Source organism: Camelus ferus, chromosome 6, assembly GCF_009834535.1.
Source record: "Camelus ferus isolate YT-003-E chromosome 6, BCGSAC_Cfer_1.0, whole genome shotgun sequence".
Classification (NCBI taxonomy): Eukaryota; Metazoa; Chordata; class Mammalia; order Artiodactyla; family Camelidae; genus Camelus; species Camelus ferus.
The window spans coordinates 88,840,207-88,858,706 of record NC_045701.1 but is presented as its reverse complement, the minus strand read 5'-3'; positions in this window follow the sequence as shown (position 1 = coordinate 88,858,706).

Genomic DNA, 18,500 nt, shown 5'->3' with positions numbered 1-18,500 from the left:
ACCAGCAGTTCTCTTCATTCACCCCCGGGAAGCAGTGGGATGGAGAATAGTGGTTCTCAGTCCCGGCTGCACACTGGAATCACCTGGGAGAGTAAAAGCCCCAGCATCCAGGACTCCACCCCAGACCAGTTTCTACCAGCATCTCTGGAGGTGGGATCCAGGCATCAGTATTTTTGAGTGTGATCTAGGTGACTCTCAGACACAGCCAAGAGTGAGGACACGTGGTTTAGAAGAAAAAATCCTTGTCTGGGAATAACAAGGGTCTGGTCTGGTGTCAGTCAGCTAACGCTTCCTAGATTCCCAGTAAGAGCCACTGGGTGGGGCATCGAGGGGTCAGAGGTGAGTGGGACCGAGACCCGTGGTCTGGTTTGGCCCCCTTGGGTTCCACTGTGAAGTGAGATCGTTGGACTAGAGAGCATCTCTGCCTGTTCTCCTCACATAGGAGGACCTCCTTCCCTTCCCATGTGCTAGGCCCTTTCTTGGCAGGTAATCTCAGATCTGGAGGAAGAGGCAAGGTCTTTCAGAAGGAAGTAGCCTTTAGCTTGGCTTTTCCCAGTGCTGGGTCTGGAGCAGCTGACGAGATGGAGGTGGAAGATGGCAGTGTTCTGTTGGGTTTCAGCCACTGAGGCACAACGGAACCTTTGCTGTCCTCCTTGTCAGTGAGAGTCAAAGCCCATCCCTGAATGCAAAGGGATCGAGGACCCACTGGGTTCTTGATCACTCTTCTTATGTGTCCTGCCCTGAGGGAACAACATTCCGCTCAAGTCACTTTCTGCGAACTCACTGATCACCAGCCGTGAACCAGATCCCAAGGGAGGCAGCCCAAGCAGCTTCGCAAGGAGACTTTACAAAAAATGAAAACACCGAGCCATGCTTGCTAAGATGTTGTGTGGGTTATGCCCTTGGAGATGACAGGAGAAGTGAGGGCACGTGTCCCTCTGTGTCCTGTCTTCACCCTCAGAAGTCACACCCCCCTAGCCCTGTCTAGCTGCTGGATGAATAGAAGTGGGATTTAAACTCCAGCACCAAAAATGGACTCGGCCTTTCAGAGGACCTGCCCTGCTTTCCAGGCATGTAGGGAATAGGAATTCCCAGAGAGGAATTCTCTTCCTTAGATCCTGGGCTCCAGGTCTTTCCCTAGCTGGCTTTAAAATGCAAGTGTTTGAGCCTTTGATTTTTCCCATTCAGAAAACCTGGGCAAATAGCAGACTTGAAATGCTCAGTTGCTTTTTGATTGGAGTACACAGGGATATACTCATTTTGGGGAACTTTCAGAAAGAACCTCCAACTTAAGATTAAGGAACAAACACCTCGACCGAGTCCAAAAAGTCCCTTGGGGTGATGTGCTAACACGTGTGAATGCCTGTCATTCACACTTGCAGCCTGTCCCTTCCCTCAGCCCTTCTCAGAAGACCCAATTCCAGGATCGCCAGCAGGGCAGAGGAAAAGCTCGACTCATACCTCATGGTCCCATCAGTACCTCTGTGACCTGGGGCCCATCCTTTCTGTTTTCTGGGCCTTGGTGTCCCCATCTGTAAAGTAGCGTTAAGGGGATCTGGAAGGATGCATTCTGCCTTCCGATAGACTGATGAGCATGCCATGTGTGCACAGAGCAACACAATTTCATGGGAATGGGAATGTCGGAAGTGTTCCCTATTCAGATTACCAAAAATTGGGCTGAGAATGGGTTCTCAAGAACAGAAAATCCCACATTTTTGCTGCGTGTATCTTGGAGTCTTCAGCAAGTCACAGGTTTCCCCATTTTCTAAGCATCCCCGAGCATGGCTGGGGCATTAGAGCAGGCTGCCGAACAGCTCTCTCTTGAACTGGAAGTTCAGCAATTAAAGCTAGAAAACATTCTTCTCTGCTTTGGAGATAAAACTAGATGAATAGAGCTTTTTTTCAAAAAAGAAATGTTAATGTGATGAAATATATAACGAAACTCATGTAACTTTTAAGCCAGGGAGCATGAAATTCTGATTTTCTTGTGTGCAGGTGAAATCTTAGTCACTAATTGCCTACCCTGTCTAACCTTCAAAACAATTTTATAGGATTCTGGTTAAAGACCATCTAGGATGCTCTAAAGACGTCAAAGCAGGTTGAGCTCAAAGGTCTATTTAATTCCTAAAGCCAAGACCAAGCGGGATGTCAGGTGTGGGCACACAGTGAGGTCTAGGGCTGGGCCCTTGCTCTCCAGGAGCTCCTTGTTTAATGAGAGAAGTGCATTATGAAACAAGACTGCAGGATGGGGCAAAGTGGGCGGTGAGAGGAGCATGGAGCGGGAGCAGCTACTCAGCTGGGGAGAGGGAGGATTAGGGAAACCATGCTGCTTTTTGAAAGATGAGTAAGGAATCACTAGATGAGGACAGGGGAGGGAGACATGGCATGTTTTGCAGGAAGTATGGCATAGGAAAATGCATGGATGCTGAAAAAGCCCAGTGAAGCCCACGGAGAAGCAAAACCCTATAGTTGGCCAGGACCCTTAAAATCATCTAGAACAAGCCCATCTAACATAGAAATCCCCTCCCAAACCCTAAAGTATTGCATATCCATCCATCCATCTACCCATCCATCTATCCACTGTCCATCTATTCATCCATCCACCCACCCATCCACCCATCCATCCATCCATCCATCTATCCATTTATCCATCCAGCCAACCGTTCACAAGCTTGTTCATTTAATCAGCATTTATCAAAGACCTGTGCTGCATCACAGACTCTGCTGGGCAGTTACAGATCAATAAGACTCATCCCTGTCTTGCAGAGGTTTACCTTTTTGTGGGAGGCAGCCGTGTTCAACAATAAAGGAAAGAATGAATGAAAAAGAATTTGTTCAAATGGAATATTTGCATCCATGTAAAATGAGGGGGCTGGGAGACTTTGGTAACAGTAGAAAAACTGTATGCGAGATAATGTTAACTCTTCAAAGAATGGAAAATATTCATATGCTGTGATTCCAAATGATCTTGCTAAGTGTGTGTGTGGCTGTGGCTGTGTATCAGATGTGGATGCTTCAGGGAAAAGCCTCATCAGAGAGAGAGTTCTCCTACCCTTCCCAGAGTTCCAGGAAGTGAGTCCTATTGCCTTTGCAACTGAAAATATTCCAATGAGTAACGTGTATCGGACAGGCTCTCACAAATGTCTCTCCAGTATTTGCTCTCTCTTGGAGCCATTTGCTCTAGCGAGGATTTTCTAAGACATGTAAAGTCTCTCTACAGAATCACCATGGCGCCATATGGAAATACCATAAGTCCCCAAACCTAGCACTAATCATAACAGAAGCAAACTGGTCTTTTTTGGATGAATCTCTGAAATAATGTCTCTTCTAGAAAATCATCCTAAAGAAGCTGTAGTTCTATCACAGATTTAACCATAAGATGGTCACTTAGCTTATATCTCCAGTAGCAAAAACTGGAAATCAAGAAAATGCCCAATAACATAGGATTAGCTAAGTGACAGGACATCCGTGCAATGGACACGATGCAGGTGTCAAAAATAACGCTATAGAAGCAACTTAAACGGTGTTACAGAGATGTTCATGATGGGATGTTAGGTTTTAAAATAAGCACATTATAGACTCTGCTATGTACGTATGATTTTATGAAGACACATGTGAATGAAAGCAAGCCTGGAAAGAAATTCACGGGAAGGATAGCGGTGGCTGGTTCGGGATCACCTTTTAGCTGGACCTTCTGGCTGCATGTGGAGGGCGGACTGTCATGGGCAGGAGGTAAAGCAGGTGATGGAGGACAAAAGACAGTAGCTTGGACTTGAATCCAAAGCATGGGGGTAGTGGCAAGCAGAGGTCAGATTCAGAATCCTTTCTGCAAATAGGGGAAAGCTGATTGGACTTCGTGATGGAGTGGATGTGGGTGTGGAGGAAAGAGAGACACCAAGATTGACAATGAGTTTTCTGGCCTGAGTAACAGGGTGAATGGCCGCTTACTGACCTAGCAGAAGCCTGGAGAGGAGTGAGGGTGGTGGGGTAGATCTGAAGGAGATTAGGACTTTCTGTGGCATGGGGAGCTAGGGACACCTACTAGTTAAATGCTGGTAATAGCTGTCTCGCTAGGTTGTTGAGAGGGTTCAGGAGTACATGTCTGCAAAGCAGCAGAGCAGCGTGCTCACTAACAGCGGGCAGTCAGGGCGCAGACTGCCCGGGTTCATAGCTCAGTCCCGCTGCTTATGAGCTGTGGCCCTTGGTTCAGTCACTTAACTTGGTTGTGCCTTATTCTGCATCTGTAAAAATGGGGATTATTGCAGTGCCTGCCTGCTATGGACTGAGTGTTTGTGTCCTCATGTTCATAAATTGAAGCCCTACCCCCACAGCGTGGTGGTATTAGGAAGTGAGACCTTTAGGAGGTAATTAGGTTTACAGGAAGTCATGAGGATGCTTTCACGATGGAATTAGTGTCCTTATAAGAAGAAACACCAGAGAGTTTCCTCATTTACTCTCTCCGTGTACAGAAAGAAGGTATCACGTGAGCACAGAGCAGGGTGGTGGTCCCCTACGAGCCAGTCGAAGCTACCCTGAACCTTCCCTGGCCAACACTGTGATCTTGGACTTCCAGCCTCCAGAACTGTGTGAAAAAAAACTTTCTGTGGCTTAAGCCCCTAGCCTATACTATGTTTGTTACAGGCAGCCAGAGCAGACTAAGACACTGCCTCATAGAGTTCTGATGCAGATTCAGTGAATAACTATTTGTAAATGTACCTGCATATCTAGTGAACCAACCACCTGGAAAACCCTGAGCGCCAGTAACTGGGCGTTCTGTCCCCTTTCTCAGTGAGGATCCAGAGCTCAGACTCTCACTAGAGTCTGACCATGTGTCGCAGTAAAGATAGCCCATGGGACCATCCAGTTCCTTCTGAATTTCATGTTCTACCGTATTTCCAGGCACAACGTCACAAAGCTGTGCTAGAGTGGCAATTAGCTTTGCTCTACGGCAACACCTACAACAAGTTGCACTGTAATGTGACAATTTCACTTGCCATGGATGGTCATTTCTGGGGCTGGCTACAAAACCAGTTATCGTCACCTAGCAATTCACTCAACCATGGGCAATGAAAACAAACTGAAAAGTTGTTATGGACACTTTCTGTTACATTGTTTGACATCCTTTGAACTCAGTAGTTTGACGGTTTTGCTCTCCTCTGCAGGATTCCAAGTTCTCTCGTGTCTGTTTCCTCTGAGGACTCTCGTGGTTCTGATTCCTTGGTGGTTTGTGATTTTAGATTGTGAGTTCATCTTTGTGGGTTCCCCCCTGGGTGAGTCTGGTGACTTCTGGCTGTAAAAACATCCTTCAGAACACTCTTGTGGCTGCTTCTGTGGGACCCCAGCATCTTCAGTTGGTCTAGAGGGGGAGTGCAGACCTGGGTCCCACACATGCTTGGCCCTAATGCTTTTTCCCACCCGAGGCCCAGAGCGGCCACACACTTCTTCACTGCCTCTGGGTGGGTAAAGTGTCTCTTGTCTTGTTTTTGCAGACAGAGCAGCTCTTCAAAAGCTGGGCTTTAGGCAGAGGGTTCTGTTCTAGGTGCCTAGCCTCACGTGGACTGATGCCAGAACTCTAGTCTAGTCAAGAACTCTAGTTCTAGGTTCTGTTTCTGGGCCTGCAACCCATGAGATGTGGGGTCAGTTCTCACTGCTCTGGCTTTGATTCCTTTTGCTTTCCAGGATTCCCTTCTTTTGAGTTTAGACACACACACAAGGTGTATATAACTATGTACCATAGAGCTATATACTATATAATTATACAACTACTATATATATATGTATGTATGTATATATAACTGTATGGTTGTATACTATGTATACAATTATATATAAGACTGTAATAGTATATATAGTTATATATACAAGTGTATATAACAACAATACTGTTATATACACACGTTTTATATATGTAGTCATATAGGGGTATACAACAATATAAAAAGAGAAGCGTTTGCACATTTTATTCATTTGGAAGTCTTATCCCTGGTTTCTCAGACTCAGCTTTGGAAAATAAATGTCTCATTTGATGTCAGTGTATTTCTCTTGTATTTGAATCATGTAACTTGTTGCATTTCCCTTTTTGCCACAACTGCCGGGAAGCTCTGTGTACATTTAATGTTCAATCACAGCATCCTTATTAGTTTGAGATTTAAAAAAAATTCTTCCTTCCATACTATTTTTGAGTTTCTATTTTGACAGCCTTATTCTATATGTGATCTTATTGTAACCTCCTCAATACTTTTCAGAAGATGGTGAGGTAGATAATTAAATAAATAAATAGATAATTTCCTCCACCCCATGAAGCCATCCCAAGACCCTCTGCTGAAACTAGTCTGCTTTTCTCCAGACTCCTGCCATGTCCGAACCTCTTCATCTATGATTGGTCATGACTGCCTTGTGATGGTTCTGGTATTGCAAACTTCACTGTTTTCAAAATCTTGTGTATTGTTCTTTATCTTCTTATGAACTTGGAAACTTTTGTACAGTAAAAAGAATATGGAATTTAGAATTGGATGCATCTGAGAGTGAGTAGGAATCTCAGCTCTGCCTGTTGCCGGCTAAACACTTGGGGTCTCTAGCCCCTGAGCCTCAGTTTCCTAACCTGTAGCGCGGGGACAAGATCTCTACACCGCAGAGCTGTCATCAGAGTCAAACAGGAAAAGGAAGGCAAGGCACCTGGAACAAGGAAGATGCCCAACAAAATTTCACTTGCTTTACTTTTCCAGGTGTGACTCACGTTCGCAGCAATCCCGCGGGGCCCGCCCCGACCGCTCCAGGCGCTTTGCCCCCTGTCTTCCCCTGCCCGCCGCGTGCCCACCCCGCAGTCTGCAGGGGCCCCGCCGCCTCGTGCCTGCCTACCCCCGCTGTTGGGGCTGGCCTCCGGGAAGGCTCGCCCGATCCCGCCCCCCCCCCCCCCCCCCGACATGTGTGCGCCGGGGAGCCTCGCCTGGCACAGTCACGGAGACTCCCACTCGGCACAGCCCTGAGCGCCTGGCAGCTGGGCAGGGGGCGGCTGGCATGTGGAGCGGGGGCCCGCTCCGGAGGTGCGGCGCTGCTCCGGCCCGGCCTGCCCTCACGCGAGGGAGGGGTTTAGAGGCCTGGCAGATGGGGGTGGCTCACAGTCGCACTGCTTCCTCTGTCTTCTAGTCTCCCCCTCCTCCCTCGCCCTCCACTTTCTCTCTGTTTGTCTGTCCTCTCTGAGTCTCCCTCGCCTCTGCCTCCCCGCGCAGCTCCTCCATCTCCTTATGCTCTTGAATCTCCGCTCCCTTCCTGGCCCCCTGCGGGGCACACCCAGCGCACTTGCCCCGGGGGATCTTCCTGGGCAGAGAGGCTGTGCTGAACCCGCCGGGTTGTCCTCGGGAACAGTGACCCTGTCCAGAGGCTTGCTTCCTCCTGGAGAGAACCCCACAGGCTCCTCAAAGACGTGGAACCCCAAACCCTGAGTGGTCTGGTAGTCCTCACACTTTAACTAGCAGAAGCATCATCTGTGGAGCTCGTATTTAAAATACAGATTCCCAGTTCATGCTGCTCAGAGATTCAGAGTCAGGAGTTCAGGGGCCTGGAATATGCATTTTAAACATTAATCCCACAAGATTCTGATGCAGGGTTTTTTTGGGCCACATGTGAGATGCCCTGTGTGGGTCAATGAATGTCTCCAGAGCTGACCTTTCCCTGGTCCACATCCCCGGCAGCTCCCACCTCCTGGCTCCTTGTCCACACTCCTTCCAAGGCCCTGCCCGGGACGACAGTCCCTTCACTTCTCAGCCTACTTCCTTCTGTGCAGGCTGGGGTGGCCGAGCCCTCTCTACCACGTGGTTGGGAGGATTGATGACGTGACGCATGAGGAAGGCAGGCTCTGCAGAGCTTCTTTTCCTAGGCATGTATCAGAAGTGATGATGAGGTAAACAGACAACCAGATAAACGATGGAAGCCCCAAGCCCACCTCACCCGCCGCACGGCATGCCCCCGACGAAGCCTCCTGCCCCGGGAACGCTGCCAGCACTTCCCAGACATCTAGCCTTTCTCCCTGCTGTCCCCTCCTTCAGGAACACGTGTCCCCTCCCATCCACGTCCTACAAGACCTATGGTTCAAGGTCCCCTCCTGCCCTACCTCCGGACCTCCTGCACAGACCATGCAGTGCTTTCTCACCTGTGGACACATGTGCCCTGGCATAATCCCTTGTGGCTTTTAGCATCACAGGTCCTGGAGGGTGATGAGGTGCGGAAGGAGGCAATGTCCCATTGCGCTCTGTGGAGGGAACACCCACCTGCTGGGGGGACACAGAACCCTGGGGAATCAGCTGCCTGCCCCTCGCAGGACTGTGGGAGCAGCAGGGCAGGGAGGAGTTTGAAGCCAGGAACAAGAGCATCAGATGCTTGGCAACTCCTTTGCTGTGGGAGCTACTTCTCTGAGCCCTCTCAGATGGTGGAACTCTTTGGGGTCACCTCCAATCAAGCCACTGCCTTCCTTCTGGGTCCCGACAAGAGCATCCCTCATGGGTCCTTGGTTTTGGCCTCAGAGGGGCTCTGGAACCAGTGACTTGGGTCAGAATCCCACTCAGCCTCTTTCTATATGTGTGATCGCCCTGTGCTTCAGTTTCCCCGTCTGTAAAGTGTGGGCAATAATGCTACCTCCCTCCTTCGGGAGTTGAGATGATTAGATAAGGGACAGCGTGCGAAGCACGTGGCCCGATGCTGGGTGAACAGTAAGCACCAGGACATCAGTCAGGACCATCCACGCCACGGCTGGGACAGTCTCAACACCCCAGTGTCTCCGTGTGACGAAGGTTGATTTCTTGCTAATGCCACAGTCCCCTAAAGCTAATGCTGGGCAGCCTTCTGTGGAGAGATTCAGGGAGTCCAGCCCCTCCCATCTTGTTTTGCTCTCATTTTCTAGAATCGTGCTGTCCAATATGGTAGCCGCCAGCAACTATTTAAATTCAAAATAAATGTACAAGTCAATAAAATTAAAAACTCAGTTCCTAGTTGCACTGGCCACCTTTCAAGCGCTCAGCAGCCACCTGTGGCGAATGACCATTGTATCTGGCAGCACAAACATGGCGCATTTCCACTGTCGCAGGGAGTTCTGCTGGATAGCGTGGATCCAGCCTCCTTGGGCGTGTCTGCCGGCGCCTCTGCGCCGAGCCTTCAGCACTGGAAGCACAGAGAGTCCCGGGCATGTGTCCTGCTGGGCCAGGCCTGGGGGCGGTGGGTATCGCTTCTACCCCATCTCCTTGGCCAGAAAGCGATGGCACAGTCCCGACCTGACTTCAGGGGAGGCTGTGGAGGCTTCGCGTGGCATTCAAATCCCTCACAACTGGATTCACTGTATCTGCCCCATTGCATCTTCTTCTGTTCCATTTCCTGCCCTCATCACACTGGTTTCCAGGTGCTCTCCCAGAAGGGGGAGAAACCCTCTTTCCTGGAATTCCCCAGCTGAATTCTCTTCTCATTAACCTCGCTTCTCATCAGCCTGAAATGAACCACTCGGCTATTCCTGAAAAAATTCCTTGGCCGGAAGAAAGCCAAGTGCCAACTGACTCCACCCTGGTTTTCTAAACCAGCCAGTGTGGCAAGGGACCTAGGCTTGGAGAGGGGAGGGGCCCCTTCTCCCTCACCCCAATCTCTAGCTGCTGCCCAACACAGGAAGGGTGGGAGGGACACTGGGGAGAGACCACAGAGCCCTCCAGCTTGCCCTGCTTGGTGCTGGGGGCTCTGCTGGGCACTGGGGGGGTTGACCTAACCTGCGCATGATCTCTGCCTCCAGAGGGTTCAGGGCTGCGCAAGGAGTGATGTGGGAGAACCCAGCACAGATGAGCATCAGAGTCAGGGCTCTCAGAAAGATCAGAACAGCACAGAATCTCCACACACATCCCCTGGGGCCTCAGGAGCCTTGCTGGGTAATGGTTAGATGCTCTGACTTTTGCGCTTTTAGATTATTGGTCATCTCAGATTTTCCCAAGGGGCGACCACGAGTCAGCTTGGCAGATGATTAGTTCTCTTTGCTCTTGGGTTCAGAGAGTCCTTCCTCTTCTGCTTCGCCCAGACTCGCAGCCTTGTGTCTGTTGGCCTCCCTCTGCCTAGGTTTTAGCATCCCAGGTAGCTTCTCACATGTTTTCCCTCTAATGAATGCAGAGCACTTTATTTATTTATTTATTTAGTCAGAAGGTGCCCAGGCATTTAGCAGTTACCAATGATCAACAGTACATTTTGCAAACAAGTAATAAATTTCAACAGCAATTTGTCTACAAAATTGTGACCTTTTGATGATGTATTTGATTTTCCCCGAGAAGCTGAACTTCTTTGTCATCCAAGTTTGATTCATATTTTAATTTTTTTAAAAGCAAATGGTCTGTATAACACATGGCAACATTGAGCTGATTGCAAATGCTATTTTGGTTGCAGTCAATATTTTTAATTTATGCCATTCAAGATACCAGGGAGCCCCCCGGCCCACTTCACCGACAGCTGCAAACCCACACATCTCTGCCGCTGACATTTCATACTCCGTAGTTTTCTTTATGTTGTATGGATTTTTTATAAAAAGGAAGGATAATTTATGTCAGTGCCTTTTAGTGATGCACCTTTAACCAAAGATAAAACAGTTTCTTGTTTCTCCAGATTCCTCCCTTTCGGCCTGAGTGTTGCAAATCAGTTTCCTACCGAAAAGGTTGTCGGCTCTTTGAATCCCCCAACTGGTGCATTACTTCGTGTTAATTACCTCTGGACGAGGGTGGCTCAGAAGCAATCATCTTTGTTTGTTAACACACCCTCGCTCTGCCACCACTCCCCATAAATAAAACATAACTGCGATTACAGTGTCACGTTTGCCGGGACTGCAGACCCTGGTAACTGCTCTAGAAGAATGCATGAGGTGTCCCCCAGCAGCTGGCTTCTACTGCGATGCGGAGCGGTCAGGATTGCTTCTCAATCACCTCATGCCCACCAGGCCCTCCCTGGCCGTGTCTGCCATTCCCTGAGTGTTCTTATGCTGGGATGTCTGGCAGAAAGCTGACTTTGAAGAGTTAAGATTGGAAGTACGCAATGGCATTTTCAGCAGCTTGGAAAGGATCTCAGTGGCAAATAGATTACAAGACTGAGGTCAGGAATTTTGCATGCATGGATGGGGGAATATCTGAAGCGATCCCCAGGCAATGATGCATTTATTTATTCATGCCCGTGCTTTGTTCAACACTCATGCAAATGAGCAAAAAAGATAAAGAGATGGCTGATAAGAAATGTGTTTAATACATTGGAACAATATGAATAATATGATTAGGGCAAGTGCCACTTTAAACAGAAGTGAGAATGAAAACACTCAAGGCACGGGGTTCTCAAGTTTGATTTGCAAGTTTGACTCTGAGCTTCCTGGCTGGCAAGGAGAAAAGAGATACAAAGAGTATCATCATCAGTGTGAAAAGAACCATTGTGATGCTTCAGGGCAGGCAGAGAGTTTCCTGGCACTTTAATTTGAAAGCAGGTTTCTCTAATGAATCCTCATAGGGAGTTGTGTTTCTCAATGTGTGGTCCCCTGCCCACTAGCGGGAGGTAAGGGGCTCCTGGAAAGTCACAAACTCACTAGAAGTGCACGTTCTGAGTCCAGTCCTTCATAGTGAATGATGCACAGTCCTGTTTATTTTTGTTGTTATGTGAGGCTGATGTTTCATTAGTAGTAGCTCACTGAGTTATCAAAAGTTAGCAAACATAGTTCTTATAAATTAAAACTAGTGCATTACTGGAGTTTACTAAGAACTTTATTTTAACCTTCCATCAGGGAGTCTAATTTCCTGCCAATACTGCAAAATTCCTGTAGATCAAATGCATAGATAAAAATGTGAAGTTTCTCTAATTTGGGGGAAGGAAACTTTGTTATTAGGGAGTTATCAATGTGTCTTGAATTCACGTGGTCTTCACTGGTTTCTAGTCTCACAATGGTAAGTAGATTGGTAGAATAGCTTTTAGGTTTTCATTTTGTTAATTTTTCTTTTCTTGGTAATTGTTTTGGAAAATGGAAATAGGTAGGGTAATGGACTTTAAGATCATTTGCTCCACCTAAGTGAGCCTCAGACAAAAGAGTTGAGAATCACTTATAAAAGGGACCATGATAAGCAACAACAGTGTACCTACAGTGATGTAATTTATGAAGAAGGTATAATAATCCTAAATGCATATGTATTTAATAATAAAACTTTAAATTGTGTGCAAAAAACCCTGAAAAAATTAAGAGGAGAAATAGACACATCTACAATTGCAATTGGAGATTTCGATACTCTTCTCTTGATACTTGATGAAACAAATAGAAAATGAAAAAGGATGTAGAAGACATTACTACCAACCAACACCAGCAACTCACTTAACCTAATTGACATTTATAGAACACTTGAACAGCAGAAGCAAAGCACACATTATTTTTAAGAATGTAAGGAACATTCACCAAGACAGATGGTATTCTGGGCTATAAAAACAAGTCTTAATAAATTTAAGTGGTTAGAAATCATACTAATATGTTCTTTGATCACAACAGGATTATACCGGAAGTCAATAACAAAAGAGATCAGGAAAATTCCCAAAATATTTGGAGAGAAAATATCACACTTCTTAATGATTCATGCATCAAAGAAGAAATCACAAGGAAATTTAAAAAATATTTTGAACTGAATAAACATGTAATCAAAACATAAAAACTTGTGAGACACAGCTAAAGCAGTGCTTAAAGAGAAATTTATAGCATTAAATGTTAATATAAGAAAATAAGTTCTCAAATCAGTGGTTTAGTCATCCATTTTAAGATACTAGGGAAAAAACAGAGCAAACTAAACCCAAAATAGTCAGGAAAAAATGAATAAAGATTAGAGCAGAAAGCACTGAAATAGAAAACAAAACAAAAAATAGAGAAAATTAATAAAACCAAAATCTAGTTCTTTGTGAGATCATTATAAAATTGGTAAGTCTCTAGCTAGACCGATCAGGAAAAAGAGAGAAGACACAAAGTATCAATATCAAGAATGAAAGGGCAGGCATCGCTACATGTTCAATGGATATTAAAGCAATAATAAGCAAATACTATGAACATCTTTATGCCAGTGTGTTCCACAGCTTACATGAAGTGAACAAGTTCCTTACAATACGAATCACCAAAACTCACTCAAGAAGAAACAGAAAACTTGAACAGCTCTATATCTGATAAAGAAACTGAATTTGTAGTTAAAAACTTTCCCATAAAAATAAAATAAACCAACACAAAACCCTCCAGGCTCAGCTGGCTTCACTGGTGAATTCTATCTGCTATTCAAGAAAGAAATAATATTAATCGTACACCAACTCTTGCTGCAAACAGAAGAGGAAGGGATAATATAGCTCATTTAATGAGGCTAGCATTGCCCTGATACCCAAACCATACAAAGATATTACAAGAAAAGACAACTACAGACTAATATCCTTCTTGGATATAAATCTTAAGCAAAGTTTTAGCCAGCTGAATCCAGCAATATATAAAATGATAATACATCATGACCAAGTGGGTTTTATACCAGGAATTAAAATATCAGTTAATGTAATTCACTGTGTTAGCAGACTAGAAAATAAAACCATATGATCATCTCAATGGATGCAGAAGATGTATTTGACAAAATTCAACACTAGTAATAATGAAAAACTCTTAGCACACTAGTTATAGAAAGAAACTTTCTAAGTCTACAAAAGCTCATAGCTAATATTTTACTTAATGGTAAAAAAAAATGAATGCTTTCCATCTTCAGTTGGGAACTAGGCAGTGATGTCTGCATTTACCACTTCTATTCATCATTGTATGTGAGGTTCTAGACAATAACATAAGGAAAGAAAAAGAAATAAAGGGCATTTAAACTGAAAGGAAGAAGTAAAACTGTCTTTCTTCCCAGATGGCATTATCTTCCACGTAGAAAATCCCAAAGAATCTACAAAAATCTACTGATAAGTGAATTTGATGAAGTTGCAGAATACAAGGTCATTATGCAAAAGTCAATGGTACTTCTATAAACAGCAATGAATAAATATTTAAATTTTAAAAAGCAATACAAACATACCTTGTTTTAATGTGTTTCACTTTATTGCACTCTACAGATACTGTATTTTTCACAAATCGAAGGTTTGTGGCAACCCTGCACTGAGCAAGTCTATAGGTGCCATTTTTCCAACACATTTGCTCACTTCCAGTCTCTGTGTCACATTCCGGTATTTCTTACGTATTTTGAACTTTTTCACCATTATTAAATTTGCTATGGTGATCTGTGATCAGTGATCTTCGGTGTTATACTATGACTTGATGGTTCAGATGATTGTTAGTATTTTTCAGCTATAAATATTTTTAAATTAAAGTGTGTATTTTTTAAAGACATAATGCTATTTCACACGAGACTACAGTATAGTATAAACACAACTTTCATATGCATTGGGAACCCCCAAAATTCACATGACTCACTTTATTGCAATGTTCACTTTATTGTGGTGGTCTGGATCTGGACCCACAGTATCTTCTGAGGTATTCCTGTACAATTTACAATCATGTAAAAAAGAAAGGTATTTCAAAAACTAAATTAAACAAAAAAAATGCATGTGTATGCACTGAACAGTACAAAACATTGCTGAGAGAAATGAAAGAAGACTGAAATAAATGAAGAAATATACCATGTTCATGGATTGCAAGATTCAGTGTCAAGTCTCCCTTTATCTATGTATTCAAAACATTCTAATTGAAATTCTAGCAGGATTTCTAAAACAGAAATCAACAAACTGATTTTAAAATTTATGTAGAAATACTAAGGACCCAAAATAGCCTAAATAATAAAAATAATAAAATTGGAGCACTCACATGACCTGATTTCAAGACTTACTGTAAAGTTTAATAATCAAGACTATTGATATTGCCATAAAGGTAGATTTATAGGCCCATGGAATAGAATATAGAGTTCAAAAACAGAACATACATACCTGTTCACTTTGACTATGGTCTCAAGGAAATGTCCATAGGTCAAAAAATGAATCTTAAGCCTTATTTCCCACCTCAAAATTAACACAAAATGGATCACAGGCTTAATGTAAGAGCTAAAATGATAAAACTTCTAAAAAAAATAGGAGAAAATCTTCATGACTTTATATTAATTAGGCAAAGATTTAAAAGATAACACAAAGCATACAAACTAAAAAAACTTAAAAAAAATCAGTGGACTTCAAGTTTAAAAGATTTGCTATTCAAAAGATTCCATTAAGGAAATGAAAAGGCAAGACACAGATTGGGAGGTAATATCTGCAGAACACATATCTAATAACTAACTGGCAGTCAGAAAAAAGAAATTTCACAGAGATGACACGTTCAGAAGGGGTGACTGCAGAAAGTTTAAGGAAAGGACATTTACAAAATTGCGGGCAGAGCTAAATGAAACCAACAAGGGCTGGTGAGTGCCCCAGGACTGGCACCAGTTGTGAGCTATCCCAGCCAGGCCTGAGAGGACAAGGGGACGTGGACCTGGAGAGAGGGCCAGATAGACAGGGGCTGTGGCCTTTGGCAGAAGAACCAATGTACCAAAGTGAGGCCTTTGCATGTGCTGTTCCTCCTGCTCAAAATGCCCTTCCCGTTTCCCCCCAGGCTCACCCTTCTCAATGCTCTCTCATCTGGGAGGTGCTCTGCTCTGTAGTCATAGTCTATTTGGGGTCCCTCTGACAGTGTGGGTCACAGCTATTCTCCACTCACTCACAGGAGCCAGTGTCAAATTCACAGCGTAATTTGTTTAAAAGCACAAAAATTTTTATCATTTTTTAAAAAAGAAATCTGATATGGAACCCTAACAGCTAAAACAGATAGCAGTGTGATTTATTAGTAGACATTTTAAATATATATATATTATATATACTTAAATATATATGTGTGTGTGTGTGTGTGGTATTTACCAATCATAACTCTGCAGTGTGAGTGGGAATGAGAGAGTTCTGGACGCCATGTCACATGGCCTCCTTCCAAGACTGAAGTTGGAATTGACCTTTTCTGTCTTCAGCTGGGACTCAGCTTGATGGGGGTGCTCTAATGGCCAAGAGGTGCAGGAGGAGGACCTGGTTAATGTTTGCTGAAGGTTGTTGGGGTGGGGCTGCTGGAGGAGTAATGATGGTGCAGATCCCTGCAGGAGGAGTGGGACTTGTCGAGAGAAGACGGGGGGAACGGGGTAGCATGGATAAAGGCACGGAGACCTCAAGGACATGGCACTGTCAGAGCACTGCCCAGTGCTCGTGTGGGCTGGAATGCAGGTGCACGTGGGACAAGACGGCAGACAAGGGAGCAGTCGGATTGTGAAGGACTCTGACACTTCTCCTGGGCGATGGGGTTCATGATCTTGATAGAGAGCCATTGGCTGGCTCTTGAAAGCACATGGATCTGGGTCTGGTGTCCCGGGATTGCCATGAAGACAGGATTTCTTTGGGAATCTCAGTGTGCATTCCTTTGATGGCAGCTCCGAGAACCTCTTTGCCGTGTGGGCGACCCCAGGTGGAGGTTAATTAAGGTGCATCAGGCTGCCTGATGGTGTGATGTTTGGGAAGGTGGGGAGCATTTTATAGACACGGCCCTGAGGCTCTGAATCCGTAACCTACAGAGCTGTCTTGAAAGGAGTCTGTGAAAGGCAAAACCTGGAGGTGCCAAGGGAAAAACAGGACCTCTGAGCTGAGTTAATTACCGCCTTGTAATGTGGCAAGATATAGGGCCCCGAGGTCCAATTCCACCCTCGGTAACATTTGGACATTTTATGGAAGATGCCGTAGTTTACGACAATGCACAAAACAGGTAATTGTTTAGCAAAATGTGCCTGTCAGAACTCAGTGACCTCTGTGAATCATATTCTGCTCTTGGTGTCTTCTTATGGTAATGAAATGCACTTGTGTTCTTTCCCTTGAACTCTACTTGTTCTCCCAGAATAACTGGCAAAATGAATGGCTGGGGAGGTTTTGCTTTTTGTATGCTGCGTGCTGGGAAAATGTTTAATCAGGTTTTCAGAGAAATTTCCAAAGTTTGGGATAAATAAAATGAGGATGGTGAGACCAGGGCTTGGTCAGAAGACTTCCACAATCGTAAGCACCTTGAGGGCAAGTGATGTTTCGAGATGCTGAAGAGCACTGGGGTAGGGGCCTGGAGGGGCTGTGACCCCAGGGCCGTGTGTGCTATACCACTATTCAGGTATTTATATTTTGTACCTAGAGGTGTGCAATGAACAGTACCAGAGAAAAAAATCAGTAAGGGAGGAATCCAGGGTAGGAAGATAAGGAAAAAGCGAAATGCCAGTGCACGAGATGCTGGTGTGTGTCCTTACTCTGCTAGAAATTTGGCTCTGAGCTTCTTAGCTGCCAAAGCAGAGATGGCAAAACAAGCCATCCACAGTTTACAGTGTCCCCCCAGGTTAAAATCAAAAGTAAGAAAGAGTAGCTCAGAGACCCAACACTAAAATGCCATTTCAGCGAATACCATTCAGTGGGGACAGCCTGGGAAAGCCGGAAAAGCCTGAGCTCCCTGGACTCAGATCTGCGTTCAAATCCCTGCTGTGACACTCTGTGGCCCTAGATGGGTTTCCCTTCGCTTCTCCCTGAGCCTCTGTGGCCTCATCTCTACCATTCAAGGCGTTAGATTTTGCTCTTTTCTTGCTGTGACAGCTACAGCCCCCGTCTCATGCCTTGGAGACTCTGTTCTCCCCAAGTCAACAGCTGTTGAGCCCCTACCACAGGCAGGCACTGTGTGAGGCGGTGGAGGTAGGTAAGAGCCATCCCTGCCTTCCAGGGCCTCATGCTTTAGTGCGAGTTCCCAGTAGTGTGAGGGCCAGGGAGCATGGGAGACAGGATGGGTGACTCCGACGGTGCGTGGCGCAAGATGTTTCTCTGAGGAGGTGAAATCTGACAGTGAAGGTAAAGAGAGATGGGGGAGGGAGGGGGGAGAAGGAGAGATTGGTATCGTAGAGGAATTAAAAGTGTTTGGCCTGGCTAAACAATTTGGTAGGCGTGGAGGAGTAGAGATGAGGTCTGGAGGCGGGAGCGGGTTGGGGGGGGAACCTGGAGAGCACAGGGGCCCTTGCTTACAGTGTTGGTGGGAAATGGTAAAGCCGTTCCCTGGGGAGGGTTAATGATGTTACACAGGAAGTGTCACAGGAAGCTGCTGTGCTATGGAGCACCCGTGTCCTGTTTGGACTCCAACCAGGAAGTGGTTTACCCTACCTCAGGTGCCCGAATGTGCCCCTCCCATCACTGCAGAGGGTGGGGCACCGAGGGCACAGACGCAGCCAGGACAAGGGACGTTAGGAACATTCCACTTAGTGAGGCTGACCTGCAAGATCTAGTGGCCAAGGCCACAGCCAGATGCTTGTTAGAAATGAAAACTTTTTTGTAAATAAGTTCATTTGTATCATTATTTAGACTCCACATATAAGTGATGTCATATGATATTTATCTTTTCTGACTTAACTTCACTTAGAATGACGATCTCTAGGTCCATC